The 15,913-nt window shown below is 42.2% G+C and overlaps 1 long non-coding RNA gene across 2 annotated transcripts; it reads right to left on the reverse strand.

The window, feature by feature from the left end:
* Positions 1–3,899: 3,899 nt before the first annotated feature.
* Positions 3,900–9,017, reverse strand: LOC123180436 (uncharacterized). 2 transcript variants are annotated; one of them, XR_006491002.1, is made up of 3 exons: positions 8,665–9,017; positions 6,704–6,805; positions 3,900–4,228 (listed from the first exon to the last, which is right to left on the reverse strand). It is a non-coding gene; the product is annotated as an uncharacterized lncRNA (long non-coding RNA). The 2 variants fall into 2 exon arrangements; XR_006491003.1 differs by having other exon boundaries at positions 6,704–6,788; positions 8,665–9,016.
* Between the last annotated feature and the right edge of the window lie 6,896 nt (positions 9,018–15,913).

A 15,913-nucleotide genomic window follows, 5' to 3' on the forward strand; every position in this document is an offset into this window, starting at 1 on the left:
CCTCTTTCGATAAGTAAGAGTGTCGAACCCAACGAGGAGCTAAAGGTAGAACAAATATTCCCTCAAGTTCTATCGACCACCGATACAACTCTACGCACGCTTAACGTTCGCTTTACCTAGAACAAGTATGAAACTAGAAGTACTTTGTAGGTGTTTTTGGATAGGTTTGCAAGATAATAAAGAGCACGTAAATAAAAAGTACGGGCTGTTTAGATAAAGACACAATAAAGTAAATATAGCGAGTGTGGAAAAGTGGTGATAGGAGTTGCGAAATTGTCCCTAAGCAATTGACTACATTACTAGACCGATAGCAAGTTTTATGTGGGAGAGGCCACTGCTAGCATGTCATCCCTTACTTGGAATTCTATGCACTTATGATTGAACTATTAGCAAGCGTCTGCAACTACTAACATTCATTAAGGTAAAACCTAACCATAGCATTAAGATATATTGGTCCCCCTTCAATCCCGTATGCATCAATTTCTATGCTAGGTAGAAGCTTCTGTCACTCTTGCCCTCCAATACATAGTCCTATCAACATACAACTAACCCTATGGTGTGGTCCACGCGCACGCTCATATGATGGGCACCAAAGGACAGCAACATACCACAAGCAAATTAAATCAATCATAGCAATTCATCAACCACCGATAGGACAACGAAAATCTACTCAGACATCATAGGATGGCAACACATCGGATAATAATATGAAGCATAAAGCACCATGTTCAAGTAGAGGGTACAGCGGGTTGCGGGAGAGTGGACCGCTGTAGATAGAGGGGGGAAGGTGATGGAGATGTTGGTGAAGATGGTGGAGGTGTTGGTGAAGATCGCGGCGATGATGATGGTGGCCACGACAGCGTTCCGGTGCCACCGGAAGAGAGGGGGAGAGGGGCCCCCTTCTTATTCTTCTTCCTTGACCTCCTCCATAGATGGGAGAAGGGTTTCTCCTCTGGTCCTTGGCCTCCATGGCATGGGAGGGGCGAGAGCCCCTCCGAGATTGGATCTGTCTCTCTGCCTCTCTCTGTTTCTGCGCTCTCGTCTTCTGCCCTTTCACCGTTTCGTATATATATGAAGATCCGTAACTCCGATTGGATTGAAACCTACGCCCAGATTTTTCTCCTAAAATTAGCTTTCTTGCGGCCAAAGAAGAGCAGCAACCGCCTTACAGGTGGCCCACGAGGGGGCAGGCGCGCCCCCTGCCTCGTGGCCACCTCGAGCACCGTCTCGCGTTGATTCTTCTTCCCATATTCTCTAAATATTCCAAAAATATTCTCCGTCCGTTTTTATCCCGTTTGGATTCCGTTTGTTATGGGGTTTCTGTGAAACATAAAACATGCAACAAACAGGAACTGGCACTGGGCACTGGATCAATATGTTAGTCCCAAAAATAGTATAAAAAGTTGCCAAAAAGTGTATGAAAGTTGTATAATATTGGCATGGAACAATCAAAAATTATAGATACGACGGAGACGTATCAGCATCCCCAAGCTTAATTCCTGCTCTTCCTTGAGTAGGTAAATGATAAAAAAGATAATTTTTGATGTGGAATGCTACCTAGCATAATCTTGATCATGTATCTAATCATGGCATGAATATTAAGACACGAGTGATTCAAAGAAATAGTCTATCATTTGACATAAAAACAATAATACTTCAAGCCTACTAATAAAGCAATCACGTCTTTTCAAAATAACAAGGCCAAAGAAAGTTATCCCTACAAAATTGTATGGTCTGGCTATGCTCCATCTTCACCACACAAAATATTCAAATCATGCACAACCCTGATGACAAGCCAAGCAATCATTTCATACTTTTGATGTTCTCAAACTTTTTCAACTTTCACGCAATACATGAGCATGAGCCATGGACATAGCACTATAGGTGGAATAGAATATGATGGTGGAGGTTGTGTGGTGAAGACAAAAAGGAGAAAGTCTCACATCTTCGCGGCTAATCAACGGGCTATGGAGATGCTCATTAATTGATGTCAATGTGAGGAGTAGGGATTTCTATGCAACGGATGCACTAGAGCTATAAGTATATGAAAGCTCAAACTGAAACTAAGTGGGTGTGCATCCAACTTGCTTGCTCATGAAGACCCAGGGCATTTGAGGAAGCCCATCATCGGAATATACAAGCCAAGTTCTATAATGAAAATTCCCACTAGTATATGAAAGTGATATCTCAAGAGACTCTCTATATGAAGAACATGGTGCTACTTTGAAGCACAAGTGTGGTAAAAGGATAGTAACATTGCCCCTTCTCTCTTTTTCTCTCATTTTTTTCCTCTTCTTTTGGTAGGCTTCTTTGGCCTTTTTTTTATTTGGGATTCTTTGGCCTCTTTTATTTTGATAACCTCACATGGGACAATGTTCTAATAATGATGATCATCACACTTTTATTTACTTACAACTCAATATTACAAAGATATGACTATATGAATGCCTCCGGCGGTGTACCGGGATGTACAATGATCTAGCGTAGCAATGACATCAAAAAACGGACAAGCCATGAAAACATCATGCTAGCTATCTTACGATCATGCAAAGCAATATGACAATAAATGCTCAAGTCATGTATATGATGATGATGGAAGTTGCATGGCAATATATCTCAGAATGGCTATGGAAATGCCATGATAGGTAGGTATGGTGGCTGTTTTGAGGAAGATATAATGAGGCTTATGTGTGATAGAGCGTATCGTATCACGGGGTTTGGATGCAATGACGAAGTTTGCACCAACTCTCGAGGTGAGAAAGGGCAATGCACGGTACCGAAGAGGCTAGCAATGATGGAAGGGTGAGAGTGCGTATAATCCATGGACTCAACATTAATCATAAAGAACTCACATACTTATTGCAAAAGTCTATTAGCTATCGAAACAAAGTACTACGCGCATGCTCCTAGGGGGATAGATTGGTAGGAAAAGACAATCGCTCGTCCCCGACCGCCACTCATAAGGAAGACAATCAATAAATACCTCATGCTCCGACTTCGTCACATAACGGTTCACCATACGTGCATGCTACGGGAATCACAAACCTCAACACAAGTATTTCTACTAATCCACAACTACCCACTAGCATGACTCTAATATTACCATCTTTATATCGCAAAACTATTGCAAGGAATCAAACGTATCATATTCAATGATCTACAAGTTTTATGTAGGATTTTATGACTAACCATGTGAATGACCAATTCTTGTCATCTCTCTAAATAGATATAAGTGAAGCAAGAGAGTTCAATTCTTTCTACAAAAGATATGCCCATGCTTTAACAAATATAAGTGAAGCAAAAGAGCATTTTACAAATGGCGGTTTTCTATGTTAAGAGAAACAGGCAATCCAAACTTCAAATAATATAAGCGAAGCACATGAAGCATTCTATAAAGACATACTCAAAAGATATAAGTGAAGTGCAATGAGAATTCTATAAATCAACCAAGGACTATCTCATACCAGCATGGTGCAAAAATGAAAACAAAATGCAAAAGACGCTCCAAAATTTGCACATATCGCATGAACGAAACGAATCCGAAAACATACCGATACTTGTTGAAGAAAGATGGGATGCCTTCCGGGGCATCCCCAAGCTTAGACGCTTGAGTCTCCTTGAATGTTTACTTGGGGTGCCTTGGGAATCCCCAAGCTTGAGCTCTTGCCTCTCCTCCTTATCCTCACATCGAGACCTCCTCGATCTTCGAACACTTCATCCACACAAAACTCAACAAAAAACTCGGTAAGATCCGTTAGTATAATAAAACAAATCACTACTCTAAGCACTGTTGCAAACCAATTCATATTTTGTTTTTGCATTGTAGCTACTGTAATATAACTTTTCCATGGCTTAATCCACTGATATAAATCGATAGTTTCATCAAAACAAGCAAACTATGCATCAAAAACAGAATCTGTCTTAAACAGGACAGTCTGTAATAATGTGAACATTCACCATACCTCTGGTACTCCAAAAATTCTGCCAAAATTAGGAAAAATAAATAATTTGTAAAGAAAGACAGTGCAAAAAGTTTCAGACCCATTTGACCTAGGACACGACTAGCCAGCAACCGTTGGCTGGCTAGTCCCCTGGAGCACACACCCCAAAAAAGTAAATTCATGTCCACACATTGTCCTAAAAAGGAAAGGTTGCTCCTACACACTGTCGCCCTCAACAGAAAAAAATTCTACCACCCACCAGTGGTTCCATCTCCTACAACTCCTTCCTGCAATAGCACGCGGCAAACAAGTTAGAAAATGCATCACGTGCATTTAATTTCATTCCAAGCAAATTCAAAAAGCTGCAACTTTTAAACCGAGCGTCAAAACTAATTTTTGTTTTCACCATTAGGTTTCTCGCAGCAAGATCTTCAAAACAAGATCTCATATGGGTATGTTTCGATGAACTTTTTTTTTCAAGCAACTTTGCTGCCATCTGGGGCAACTTTGGTGCTACAGAAAGCAACTTTGCAGTAGATTGTTTATCGCGATTACATATTTATCCCATGCCTTCTAAGTTGGCTACCAGTTGTATAGGAAGCAATTCAGGTGGTATATGGGGCAACTTTTAATGGTGATTTAGGCAAGTAATGTTTATATGCAGACAACATATCCTATTGTAAATAGAAACTTTGGTTCCAATTATAAATGAATTTGTTTCTAAAATGTATCTTTGGGCCACTCATGCCAGCCTCTTTAGCATAGCATGGCTTGGGCGAAATAAACCCAGTACTCTTGGGAGAGGATCTTTGGGCAACCCGTGCCGGTATCTCTAGCAACTAACCATCATGCGTTGGGCAAGTTTTGGACACTTTCTTCTCAAATTGTCGACGCTTCTAGCCTCCGCATCCCCATGCCACAAACCACCCACGCATTCAAAAATCATCGATTCGCCCTAGAAACCTAAGACCCCACACACCCCTCTCAACCTCTCTATCCCGCCTCTATCGCATATAGCGGGTTTAGTGAGCAACTATAGCGGGTTTTTAAGCAAATCAAGTATTGACAAAAAGCTAGTCCTGATAGTACATGAAAATTGTTTCCTTTTCCTTTCTCCAACTACTGGTTGTTGTACATCCGGAGAAACCCCCTGATACTTTTCTTAGGTTACTTTTTGACTAGGAGTGTGTTGAGAAAACAAACAAGAGGAGACAAGTTCTAGGGTGTTTTTAAGCAAAATCAATGTTTGCAGTAAGCAACTCTTGTGTGTTCGTGCGTGCTAGAACTTGATGTGTAGGAGAAACAAGTGTGAATAACTGTAGTAGTTTTTTAAGCAAATCAAAATTGACAATAGGCAAGTCATGTCAGTACATGAAAACTGTTTCAGTTTTCTTTGTCCAACTACTGGCTGTTGTACATCCAGAGAAACCCCTTGATGTTTTTCTTAGGTTGCTTTTTGTACTACAAGTGTGTTGAAAAACAAAAAAGAGCAACAATTTTCAAAGTTTGTTTAAGCAAAATCAGTGTTTGCTAGTAAGAAATTCCTGTGTGCTCGTGTGTGCTAGAACTTGATGTGTATCGTCTTCGACCAGTTTTTTTATTAACTAGTCAATTTTCTTCTTAATGAAAAGGCAGAGCTCCTAAAAAAAGAGACTTAATGTGCGAAAACAAAAGGATGTGAGCAACTTGTAGCAACATGTAGGCTTTGTTTAAGAAAAAACAGTGTTACCAGTGAGCAACTCCTGTGTTCTCCAGGGTTCTCGAGACTTAATGCGCAAAAAAAAGGTGTAAACAACTACTTGAGCACTTGTAAGCAAAAAAAAAGCGAGTTGAATTGAGCAAATCATGTATCCCCTGAAAAACTGTAGGAAGGTCATGAGGTTAATTGTTTAGGCAACTTACTGCCATTGTATAAGCAAGTTGTGTCCTTTTTGTGATGTGGGAGAAATAAAAACTAAGGAACCTTGCATATGGATCTAAAACAACTTGTTTGTAATCTTTTAGGCAAGTTACTGCCACTATGTAAGCAAGTCATGTCATTTTGTGACATGGGGAAAAATTAAACTAAGGAACCTTGTATATGGATCTGAAACAATGTGATGGGTATCTTTTAGGCAACTTACTGCCACTGTGTAAGAAAGTTGTGTCCTTTTTGTGATGTGAGAGAAATAAAAACTAAGGAACCTTCCATATGGATCTAAAAAGAACTTGTTTGAATCTTTTAGGCAAGTTATTACCACCGTGTAAGCAAGTTGTCATTTTGTGATGTGGGAAAAAACTAAACTAAGGAGCATTGTATATGGATGTAAAACAACTTGATGCTTCTTTTAGGCAACTTACTGCCACTGTGTAAGCAAGTTGTGCCCTTTTTACGACGTGGAAGAAATAAAAACTAACCAATATTGAATATGGATCTAAAACAACTTGTTGGGTATCTTTTAGGCAACTTACTGCCACTGTATAAGCAAGTGAGACCCTAGCAATAAATTCCCAAATTAACTGCTCTCCTTGTAACTGAAATCCATTTCTACTAGAGCTAGATTGTGTTGAACTGAGAACCTTACACCACTTTACCGAGAATCTAAAGAAGCATCACCTTCTTTGAGTCTAGTGGCAATTTTTGCATTATATACTCAATGCCAACTTCGAAAACAGGGGATAGGAGAAAACATTTCTCTTCACTGAGTTTACGAGCTCCCTTGTAGTAACATAGTAGCCACAATAGTCAATTACATGACAAAAAAATCAAAAGAATGGCTGACCTTTTTGTCATATGAGTCTGGGAGTCTTGCCGTCACCAATTTCATGGCATGGTCCATGCTGCTGAACAAACTATCACCCGCACACCTGGAAAACTCCTTGGGCTGTTATTTGTTGGACAACAACGAAAAAACCATTTATTACTAGGAAAATGAATACAAATGAAAAGGTAGTTTCGGTTTGATTCCGCTCTGAGTACCAAAGATCGGGGTTTACTTGACACCCTGTATGGGACTTGCTTCAGTTTTATGTGTGAGTTGCCTATTATTTTGTGGACAACAAAGTTTTGAAAAATATACTGTTTCCACATTCTGAACATCCCAAAAACCTTTTGTACCACCTTAAAAAAGGTGTGCATAAGAGAAAAGTAGGACTTGCTTGACAACTATATCGGCCTTGCAAAGTATTTTACGTGTGACTTGCGACAAATCCAAAAATCAGGATTTGCCTGACAACTGCAAGGGACTTGCTATAGTTTAATGTGTGACTTGCCTATTATTGTGGACAAACAGATGTTTGGAAAGTCTATTTCCATAATCTTGATCATCCTAAAATACTCACTACCACCTACTAATGTGTGCCTAAGATGTCATTTGCCTGACTTTTACTTCTCTAAAAATGGTAGATATTCGACACAACCGAAAAAAATAGCAGGACTTGCTTGAAAACTATATTATTTTCGGTTGATCTGCAGGACTTGCTTGAAAACTATATTCGACACAACCGAAAAATAGCCGAATAGAATGTCAATGTGGTAGGTACATGAAAAATTACATCGAGAAGTATTCTTTCGCAGAGAGTCCCATCAGTTGGCAATCACAAAAAATACACCTATTAGTATTTACTTCTTCCTCGACAGAATAATAGATGCTCTAGTGGGAACTAATAAACTAGAAAAAATTCACGTGTTATCCCTTGCTTGTTGGTAGAAAACATGTAAACTATTTTTCTCTCGCCTAAACGCCCCCCCCCCCCCAAACACTTGTGCTCAGGTTGATCAAAAGTGAATCCCGGTTCTGAAACTCTGAAAGTGCCTCTAAGCTCGGTAAAAAGATACAACATGTCCTCTTCTTGCAAAACAGATATGCTTAACTATCTCTCCACAACTTACAATTAGCTAGTAGCATAGTCCAAACAATTCGCCAAATAGAGTAAGTTATAGGTTAGTTTGTTTGAAAAAACTTAGAAATAATTTGCCTAAACAAACATCATGTGTGGAGGGTGAGGGGGTTGTGTGTTAGGTAAACTACACGTTCATAAACATGCAAAGTCAGAGAGTTTGCCTAAAAAATAACAAGCAAATCACATACTTAACAGTTTTTGACCGCTCCATGCCACCGTCCGTGAAACAGCCGGCGGTGGCAGCAAACCGGTATGCGGCGTGCCACAAGAAGGTGGAGCTGTGGGGGTTCCGCCGCCGTTGCGAGGGCAATGACAAAAGAAAACGTACACTATGTCTATGGTTTAATATTGTATCACCTAAAAAAACCATGGATCCGTTTTGCACGAAAATGAGAAGAGTTGTCTCCCTATTGATATGTGCTTGTCTAAGTGCTGCTTGCAAATTGCCCCGCTTGCACTAAAAAGTGCAGATTCCTTCTCCCCTCCCTCTCCCTATCAAAACAATAGTGGCAATTCGTTGTTACTCTTCTTGGGAAAGCAAAACATAGAAATTATTACGGTCGCTAGATCGTCGTTGCTTCTACACCTTTCAACGACCCATCCAACAAAAAGGATCACATTTTCTAGTACAACAAGATACAACAACGCATCATGCCTGCAATCCTTCGATTGACTGGCCAACTATGAACCGGAGATGACAAAAATATTCTCGCTGAACCACGATGACCAATCAGAGCACCCATGCCCGGCTGGCGACAAACACTCACCGAGCAAAAATCACACCAACAGATGGATCTGCATCTACTACCTCGAGAAACAATGGAGAGGGTGGGGGATTCACCTTGCGTGAGGGGCAGGCTCGATCCTTTAGATCCTCTGCCTCCTTCTCTGGATGGCGTCACCCTTCCCCTTCCACTTTCTGCCCCACCACACGCACGGCGCCGAGGCCCTTGACTGCTCCGCCTCCGCCACCCTCTACCACCTCCACCATGCCATCCAGCGAGCGCCGCCGTCACAACCATTAGGGAAGTGGCGAGGTGGTGATGGCGAATCACACGGAGACGAGGAGAGGCAAAGCAGTAGAGGCGAAGCGGATCTGATGAGAAAAGGACCAGAAAAGGGGATCGAGGTGAGAGAACGGCAGACGGGATAAGGAAATTTGTCGGTAGCGTGTTATCCCCATCCGACCGTGGGACACCTGGGCGATCGCGATCCGATCTGATGGCGAGCAGTCCTGTGCGCTCGGGAAAGCAATCGGGCATAGCTGTACTTCTTAGAATTTAGGTTTGACATTTCAGTAAAAAAAATGTAAATTCACGCACTACAGCCAAAGTTTCTGTCATGCACCGCACAAACCAACATGTAGTCTAAAACATCCTAAAGGCAAACCTCGGCACATTATTTTTATTTTTAAACTTTATAAAAGCACACAATAGAAATAAATGACTCTCTAAAACTTCCGGATTGTCTCGCTGGCAGCGCTTTTTTTAAAGCCATTAATGTAGGCATATAGTGCTCAAGTAATGGATCCACCCGGATCCCAAGGTATATCAAAGCCAATTTTAATTAACAATGATTTGTAGTTTAGTAGTGAGCACAAAGTAACATATATAATGCAACAACGAAGTCTAACTCTCTTCCTATGCATCGGCATGTCATAAAAGAACAATTCATGCACATATAGTAAGGGCCAATACATAGCATAAGCAGTTTCTTGCAATTTTATCTTATTGGAAACATGGAGAGGCGGAGATGTAGTTCCTCTCTCATAATAATTGCAAGTAGGAGCAGCAAGCACATGCATATTATATTGATGAAAATCATCATGTGTGGTAGTAAAACGCAACCCATCAATATAATCCTTAATAAGGGCAAACTTCTTCGATATAGTGTAGTCGGGAGAATTCAAAAAGATAATAGGACTATCATGCGTGGGTGCAACAGTAACAATTTCATGTTTAACATAAGGAACTATAGCAAGTTCATCTCCATAAGCATAATTCATATTGGCATCTTGGCCACAAGCATAGCAAGCATCATCAAAAAGGATATTTCAAAAGAATCAACGGGATCATAACAATCATCATAGCATTCATCCTTTGGTAAATTCGAAGGGAAATTAAACAATGTATGGGATAAAGAGTTACTCTCATTAGAAGGTGGGCACGGGTGATCAATCCACTCTTCCTCCTTTTGTTCTTCGCTCTCCTCCTCATCTTTTTCATCCAATGAGCTCACAATGTCATCAATTTCTTCTTCCATAGGCTCCTGCAAAATATTAGTCTCTTCTTGGACAGCGGAGACTTTCTCAATAAAATCATCAATATCGGAATTGAATTCATAATTCTCATAGCAATATTTAAGTATAGCAAAATTTTCAGGTCTGTAAACAGCATCATCAAGATTTTCACTCTTTAAACAAAGATTCAATTTCATAAGCACCCATAAATGCAACGAATTCTTCTATTTGTTCCACATCAAAGTAATCATATATACCATTAGCGTAAGAAGCCAAGGTTTTATCATCATTAAATTTGCATGAAAAGGGAAGGTGTGGAGCCTTCATCCTAGAGCAACAAGTATAATCATATCTCAAGCATAGTTCCCGAGCATACCAATGCAACATATGAATTTGATCCCATAATAGTTTCCCTTTTTGAGTCAAGCGATAATCCCTAAAGTATTCATGTTGATCCAACGTGTCTCCCATTACATAATTGAATGGGGTTTTCTTAGGATTATCAAAGTAGTACATAATATTTTTCACATAACTAGCATCGAGGGTTTTAGGAGGTTCCCCATCTCCATGAGTAGCAAGTACACCTATTTTTTTTGGTATTTCGTGTTCCATATCCATAACTAAAGATAAAGAACAACTTAGAACAGCAAACAAAAATTACTTAGTGATAAAGCAAATAAGCACACACGAGAATATTCACCCCATGCTATAACTCCCCGGCAACGGCGCCAGAAAAAAGGTCTTGATAACCCACAAGTATGGGGGATCAATTGTAGCCTCTTTCGATAAGTAAGAGTGTCGAACCCAATGAGGAGCTAAAGGTAGAACAAATATTCCCTCAAGTTCTATCGACCACCGATACAACTCTACGCACGCTTAACGTTCGCTTTACCTAGAACAAGTATGAAACTAGAAGTACTTTGTAGGTGTTTTTGGATAGGTTTGCAAGATAATAAAGAGCACGTAAATAAAAAGTAGCGGCTGTTTAGATAAATACACAATAAAGTAAATATAGCGAGTGTGGAAAAGTGGTGATAGGAGTTGCGAAATTGTCCCTAAGCAATTGACAACTTTACTAGACCGATAGCAAGTTTTATGTGGGAGAGGCAACTCTAGCATGTCATCCCTTACTTGGAATTCTATGCACTTATGATTGGAACTATTAGCAAGCGTCCGCAACTGCTAATGTTCATTAAGGTAAAACCCAACCATAGCATTAAGATATATTTGTCCCCCTTCAATCCCGTATGCATCAATTTCTATGCTAGGTAGAAGCTTCTGTCACTCTTGCCCTCCAATACATAGTCCTATCAACATACAACTAACCCTATGGTGTGATCCACACGCGCGCTCATATGATGGGCACCAAAGGACAGCAACATAACCACAAGCAAATTAAATCAATCATAGCAATTCATCAACCACCGATAGGACAACGAAAATCTACTCAGACATCATAGGATGGCAACACATCATTGGATAATAATATGAAGCATAAAGCACCATGTTCAAGTAGAGGGTACAGCGGGTTGCGGGAGAGTGGACCGCTGTAGATAGAGGGGGGAAGGTGATGGAGATGTTGGTGAAGATGGTGGAGGTGTTGGTGAAGATCGTGGTGATGATGATGGTGGCCACTACAGCGTTCCGGTGCCACCGGAAGAGAGGGGGAGAGGGCCCCCCTTCTTCTTCCTTAACCTCCTCCCTAGATGGGAGAAGGGTTTCCCCTCTGTTCCTTGGCCTCCATGGCATGGGAGGGGCGAGAGCCCCTCCGAGATTGGATCTGTCTCTCTGTCTCTCTCTGTTTCTGCACTCTCGTCTTCTGCCCTTTCACTGTTTCGTATATATATGGAGATCCGTAACTCCGATTGGATTGAAACCTTCACCCAGATTTTTCTCCTAAAATTAGCTTTATTGCGGCCAAAGGAGAGCAGCCACGGCCTTACGGGTGGCCCACGAGGGGGAAGGCGCGCCCAAGGGGGGCAGGCGCGCCCCCTGCCTCGTGGCCACCTCGGGCACCGTCTCGCGTTGATTCTTCTTCCCATATTCTCCAAATATTCCAAAAATATTCTCCGTCCATTTTTATCCCGTTTGGATTCCGTTTGTTATGGGGTTTCTGTGAAACATAAAACATGCAACAAACAGGAACTGGCACTGGGCACTGGATCAATATGTTAGTCCCAAAAATAGTATATAAAGTTGCCAAAAAGTGTATGAAAGTTGTATAATATTGGCATGGAACAATCAAAAATTATAGATACGACGGAGACGTATCAGGAAGCAGGTGTTGTCTCGTATGGTCGGACTCTCCGGACCTATTCCAACATCCGTTGCAGGGTAATCGGGATGGATACTAGTGTACTAGCGCCAACACCTTCTCCCTGGTTCAGTATTGAAAGTCTTGGAGGAAACTCGCTCTTTCTTGGACAAAACTATCCAATGATGGTGGAAGGCGATCCAGCTGCTGTTGACACAACGTTACTACCATTTATGAGAAGCAACTGTATCTATACCTCGTACATAACTATGCTTCCCTACCGTCCCAATATGGGTCCTGACATAGGCCGCTTCAGCCTCGATGATTGGTCCTGCGTTGGTCTCGAGATTGACAGTAGCTGGCCCTTCCCATAGAATCAGTTCTGGTTCAAAGCAAGCGTTTCCAACGCCGACAAGTGGTTGAGCTGAAGTTCATTTCATCGCTTAGTTATTTGTTGTGTGAGAAAAACTTTACTAGAATGTTTTGTTGGAAATGATCTATAATCCAACATGTATCCTCGTTGTCATTGTGGGTTGATGACTTGTTGTATGTAATCAATGGTACATTTGCATATGCGTCCATGAACTCACGCCTACTAGTGGTGTCCATATGAACAGTGCTAGTGATTTTAGTTCCAAAAATTAGATAGTGCTAGTGATTTGTAGCTGCATATTTTGACAAATCGCAGTGTTACAAGGTTGACAAATGGCAATGTTACTAGATAAACAAATGTCAATCTTTCCAGTTTGAGAAATGGCATCATACCCAAAATGACAGATATGCAAATCTTACCCAATTGTTTGTACGTGGTTGCACACGGGTCATGCAAAATAACCGTTTGAGTTGAAGGGATGCAGAAATCCTGCTCGGCACATTTTCCCTTGGCTTCCTGGGGAAGCTGTCGGTTTGCATACGGGTGTTCTAACTAAAACATTTGCGGTGAGTGTTTTATATTTAAAAACCGTTGACGTTTTTCTGAAAGAAAATCGTTTGATAAGTCTGTACATTAAGAGAGAAAAACGCAAGTTCATTCAAATCATATCTTTCATTCAGTCACACTGCAAATTTATATTCATATGATCAAGAATTTGAGATAAAGTATTAAACCCCAAAAAAGCTATTTCCGGCGGCGGCGGAGGCGGCGTGCCGCGCCGTCGTTGTCGTTGTCGTCCTCCGGGACGCCGTTGTTGAAGTCGTCAAGGCAGCACAAAATGTTCTTCACTTGTAAATCAAACATCATGTCGTCGCACGATCGACGGGTGGGGCATGGGAGGATGGCAATGGGCGCCGCTGAGAGGTTGCGGTCGACGGCAGCGTCCCATGCCGCTGGGGGGGGGGGCGCATGGGCACGGGCACGGGCGTGGCGGGTGTAGCCAAACGCACGGGGACTGGCGCCGCGGTGGGTGGAGGGGCGCGCACGTGCGCGGCGAGTGCAGCCAAACTCACGGGGCCCGGCGCCACGGTGGGTGGAGGGGCCCGCATGGGCACGGGCACGAGCGCTGGCATGTACACGAGCTCGCGCGGGTCCACAGAGACCTCGCTGACACCCGCGGCTTCTAGCTCTGCGATAGTGCTCGGCGACCAGCCCGTCAATGCTACGGGGATGGTCGCTGGCGCGGGCGCGGGGATGGGAGCTAGGACGGGAGCGGGGGCAGCAACCGCCGCGGCCAGCTCGTTCTGGGCCATGTCCATGAGGCCCCATTCCTCCTTATTTTCTATCTCCTCCGGCTCGGAGTCGACTTCACCAAACTTGAAGACTAGTGATAGATGATCATTCTGCGCCATGGCGGTGGAGGTCTGCGGGGGGAGGGGAATAGGAGGCGAACAATAAGGCCGCCCGTATTAAGCAGCGGCTCGGGCACCATTAATGCAGAGGAAGGCGGTCGGCCATGGAAGTCAAAGGGCTCGCTTCCTAGTGAGCCTGCGCAGTGTACAGCTCGCATGCTTCTCGGTGAGCCTGCGCATTGGAGGACAGCTTGCATGCCTCTCGGTCAGCCTGCGCACCGGACTACGCTCGCACGCCTCCCGTTCAGTCAAGGTCAAGCAGTTGTCCGCATGACACCTCCTACAACCATTAAAACCAAGACATGTGGCGTCACGTGAATGGTTAACAGAACACACTCGTTTTCAATTATACAAACGTTTGAGATATTAAAGTGGCAGCTATTTTTTCAAAGTGCCTTTGTTGGGTGCCATTATTCGAGTGCGCCTTCTCTCAAAATGGACACGAAAAATACCACATCATGTCGGGTGCCATTCCATGATAGCATGCCAAGTTTCATGAATTTCAGATGAGTTTTGGATTTACTAGAATTTAAAAACCAGGCATCTCAATGTTTTGTCGGCAATCAACGGTGCCCTGGTGTTTGATATTCATCCCCATTTCTTGCATGGGACCTAAGCATGCACCCAAGGACATAGATTTGATTTTTCAACCAATTTGTATGCACTGGAGCATGTGCATGTAGTTCAAATTTGAATTATGCACATCAATGCATTGAAAACTCAGTTAATGCATAAAAATGTCCAAAAGAACCCCGAAAAATCACAAAAATTGACACAACCCTCCTGTTGTTCTATGTTGACACGAGAATTTTTTTGGAAGCAATAAGAGGCAGTGGATATCATTTCGTCCCCAAAGGTGGGACGTTCCCTACCGAAACCATGATGCTTGTTGCGAGAAGCTTTGGTTTGTGAGAAGCATATACCCAAACCTGCCCCAAACGGGACAAAAAATTTACCACGGCATGTTGATGCCGCTCCATGAAAGCATGCCAAGGTTCATGAATTTCAGACGAGTTTTGGATTTACTAGAATTTAGAAACGAGGCATCTCAATGTTTTGTCGGCAATCAACGGTGCCCTGGTGTTTGAAATTCATTCCCATTTCTTGCATGGGACCTAAGCATGCACCCAAGGACACAGATTTGATTTTTCAACCAATTTATATGCACTGGAGCATGTGCATGTAGTTAAAATTTGAATTATGCACATAAATGCATTGAAAACTCAGTTAATGCATAAAAATGTCCAAACGAACCCAAAAAATCCCAAAAATTGACACAACACTCCTCTTGTTCTATGTTGACACGAGAAATTTTTTGAAAACAATCAGAGGCAACGGATATCGTTTCGTCCCCAAAGGTGGGACGTTCCCTACCGAAACCATCATGCTTGTTGTGAGAAGCTCTGGTTTTGAGAAGCATATACCCGAACCTGCCCCAAATGGGACAAATTTTTGAACACGGCATGTTGATGCCGCTCCATGATAGCATGCCAAGTTTCATGAATTTCAGACGAGTTTTGGATTTACTAGTATTTAAAAACCAGGCATCTCAACGTTTTGCCGGCAATCAACAGTGCCCTGGTGTTTGAATTTCGTTCCCATCTCTTGCATGGGACTTAGAAATTCACCCAAGGACACATATTAGATTTTTCGACCAACCTTAGTGCATTGGAGCATGTGCTTGTAGTTCACATTTGAATTATGCACATAAAATGCCTAGAAAACCCAGTTAATGCATAAAAATGTCCAAACAAACACCGAAAAATCACAAAAATTGACACAACACTCCTGTTGTTCTATGTTGACACTAGA

The sequence above is a fragment of the Triticum aestivum genome, chromosome 1D, assembly GCF_018294505.1.
Source record: "Triticum aestivum cultivar Chinese Spring chromosome 1D, IWGSC CS RefSeq v2.1, whole genome shotgun sequence".
Lineage (NCBI taxonomy): Eukaryota > Viridiplantae > Streptophyta > Magnoliopsida > Poales > Poaceae > Triticum > Triticum aestivum.